We start from the raw sequence: 3,428 nt of genomic DNA, 5'->3' as shown, positions 1-3,428 counted from the left end.
GCCAATGGCGCCGCGCCGGGGTGATTCAAAGCGGCCAATCGGAGCGCGCCGCTGCGGCGGCGCCAAAGCGAGGCTCAAGGGCGGCTTCTGCCTCTGCGGTAGAACCGGTGCGGCCGGGCGCGGCAAGCTGAGGGCGTCTGCTTGGTTCGTGGGCGGTGCGAGGGAGGCTGCGGAAGCGCGGGAGGGTGTTTAAAGCAGGGGTTCTCAACCGCTCCTTCACCACGGACCCCCCCTCTAAATACCTTCTGTGGCCGCGGACCACCGAGACTTAATTCAAGATTTAAAGCACTACCCCGCATCTAATATTTACTTCAGTTTTCTCACGAAGGGTCTTCAAATTTGGGGAGAAGGGGAAATAAATCTGTTACTGCTCACACTCCTATTGTAATCGTTACTGCAATGATTCCATATGAATTTAAAATAACAGCATCAGTATTCTTCTTGCTCTAACGGCCCATTTTATGCTGCTTTAACGTGCTAATTCTGAACTTGGTGGTAATTTTTACATGAAAAGTGATTAAAAGTTTTGACAAACTTTCTCACTTCCCCCCTTCAGTCACCATATATTTCTGTTTACGGGTCCAGGGCCACCACTTGGAGGAACAGGCTTCAGCCCCGTTGTGGCCCCAAGGAGGGCCGTTGGGTTAAGAAAACGTCTTTAAGAGAAAAACCGCCTGGTTGAAGTGGGTCCCACCGAATATACTGGGGCCCCAGGGCAGGCGTGGGGTGGTGGAGGGGCTTGGCTGTGAGAGGAGCGTTGAGTGGAGGGGGCTGTGGGAAAAGGAGGCGCAGTGCTCGCCAGGGGCCAGACCAGATGTTTCTGGGCTGGATGCTCCCCAACCCTGCTTTAAGCCTTCGTGAACCCCCGGTGATGATGTTGGGCAGACCACAGGCTGAGAACCACTGCCCTAAAGCCTTTTTGCTCAGATCTCAAGTCACTGAGGCACTCGGGCCATGGGCTGTGTTGGGCTGGTGCTAATGGGTGAACTGGTCGCCACTCAGATAACGTATTAGGTTGTTTGCACGGTGTGGGGAATATAATCATCTTTGAATCAAGCTAGGCTTGTGTCTGCAGCTGCTCCTTTTAATCAGGCCAGTCTTTTAGATTTTGACACCACAGCCAGCCAAAGCATAAATTCATTATTTCTGGCTACAAGGGTGCTGATCTGTGAAGTACTGCTGTGACTTTTGAAGCTGGTTTTAAAGCACGCGCATTAATAAAAGGTCATTGGGTAACTTAATTCCTCAGAAGCCGGGACGTATGTCTGTAAGCAAATTAAATTTCTGTATCACTGCTCCCAAATTAAGAACAATTAGTCCCTATGCTATCACGGCTTCCAAAAGAAGGTCAGGGATGTAACGAGAGAGGCACCTGCAGGCTTTGCTCAGGGAGTACTCTGGCAGTTGCAACCTTGCTCTGTCAGTACCCAGGGATGTAGTAACACAATGCACTTACATTAAAAAAAAATTTTAAAAAAAAGGGAAAATACTATTCCAAACATGGCAAAATTGTGTTACTTAGAAACTTCAATGCTAAGTAGATTTGCAAAGCAAATGTGTTTCTAGTTTTATGGGTCTTTCCCCTACAGGATAGTTTCACTGTGGATTCTGTGATGCTGCTGATGCACTCTGGCACCTATTTCTCATCAGCACCCACAGTCCTGGGCCAACAGGGTCCTCTGGAAACCTACAGTCCCTGCAGGAGTGAGGTACAAGCACCACTCTACATTGTTGATGTAACTGCATTTTTTAATTACTTCACTGCACGAGTTTACAACATCCCTGAAGGGCAGCTTCCCTGCTCCTCCTCAATGTAAGCAGGGCAGGCTGCTGTGTACAAAACTGTACATCTTCCCCCCTAAAAGCATTTCTTTGGGCGGGTGATTCCAGCAGGCAGGACTGTTTATGGTGCACTTTATTCTGCTCTCCCCTAGCCCACGGCAAAGGCAAGAGGCAGCTCGTCCAGCTTGTTCCCCCCCAACACACATACATTTCAGGGGTAAAAATCCTCCGCTTTCCCCTCCCTCCTGGGGAATTTTTGCAGCATACAGCGCGCATACTCTGTACAGGTTTCTGTTTACCTTGAAGTGTGTATCCCTAGCCCTTGCTGGAGATTTACCAGCCTAGAACAAGGCTTTTGTATCTCTGAAAAACCCCAGATGGGGATACGGCCTCACGTTTTGTGCAGTTCACGGGAAGAGAGCCCAACCTGCTCTGCCCTGCACAGGCACAGAGAAACCCTTCCCTAGGTGTGCAAGGGGTCCAAGGCAGCCAGGCCAGCCCACGATCAGTAATGCAGGTGGGCTGGCCGTGGGCTCAGGCCAAGTGTGCTGACGTGTCCCTCGTGTCCCTCGGCCTGGTTCTGCACGGGCAGCACCGTCAGGCTGCGGGTGCTCCACGGCCGGCGGGGATTGTCCTCTGCAGCCAGCACAGCACCCAAGCTACTGCTGCTGACTCTGCTGGACTAATCCTTGCCCAGAGACCTGAGGAAGGTGGCCAAAGTCCACCTTTTCCTGCAGATAAAAAGAAAACATGTCTGGGAAATCCCAGACATATGGTAACCTTAGTTCACTGTTGTAAACTTTGCTATGACTCACCTCACTTACTGTACATTACATGGTTGAACAGACAGTAGAAATTTTACTTCCCATTGATACCTAAACCAACATTTCCTTCAACATATTTTCAAACCTTTAATGTTCCGGAATTCATAGTAAATGCAAGTGTTTTGTCCTTCCTGCTTTGGTTTAGACAAGTGTGCTTTTTCTAGCATCTCCCTTAGAGATAAAGGAATTTTCTCCTGTATTGATTACATAGGCAAAAGTAATTGATGGCACGTGATGTAAATGCTTCTATAACAAGTACAAATGATGGCATCTGGTGAGCAGTTGACAATCGGGTTCTAAAAGAAGACGGAATACTATGCTTGCCGCTAACCCTACCCTAGGAGCAGCCGCAATGACTTGGTTAAACGGCTGCTAAACAAAAATGTACGTACTAAAGCTCTAATCTCCCGCACTACCCAAGTAGGGAAAAGTTTTGCCCTTTTCTCATCCCTCTTTTTCTAAGAGCTGCAAAAAAGCAGGGCTGGGCATGGCCCACTGCTTCTCCCCCAGAGGTCCTGAAGGGGCAGAAGGGGCTCTCTAACCTCACCCTTCGGAGACACGTCCTTCTCCACAACCAGCTCCTCTTGTATGCGGCTCTCTACATGCATTTCCAGTCTGCACTGATTGCAAATTTCATTCATGTAATGCAGAGACCCATTAATAATTCAAGATTAGAAGGGAACCTAAGGGCAGGAATATTCCATTTTTGCTCATGCGATGGATGTTACTTTGCTAGTACGTCAACTCAAGTTATCTCTGTGCATGCTACGTTAATTCAGTAAATTGCTTTTCAAACAAAGTGCATTCAGAAAGTGCCTGGAG

This window comes from Athene cunicularia (genome assembly GCF_003259725.1).
Source record: "Athene cunicularia isolate RWA chromosome 6 unlocalized genomic scaffold, athCun1 chr6_part2, whole genome shotgun sequence".
Lineage (NCBI taxonomy): Eukaryota > Metazoa > Chordata > Aves > Strigiformes > Strigidae > Athene > Athene cunicularia.
Note: the sequence above shows the minus strand (reverse complement) of the source record.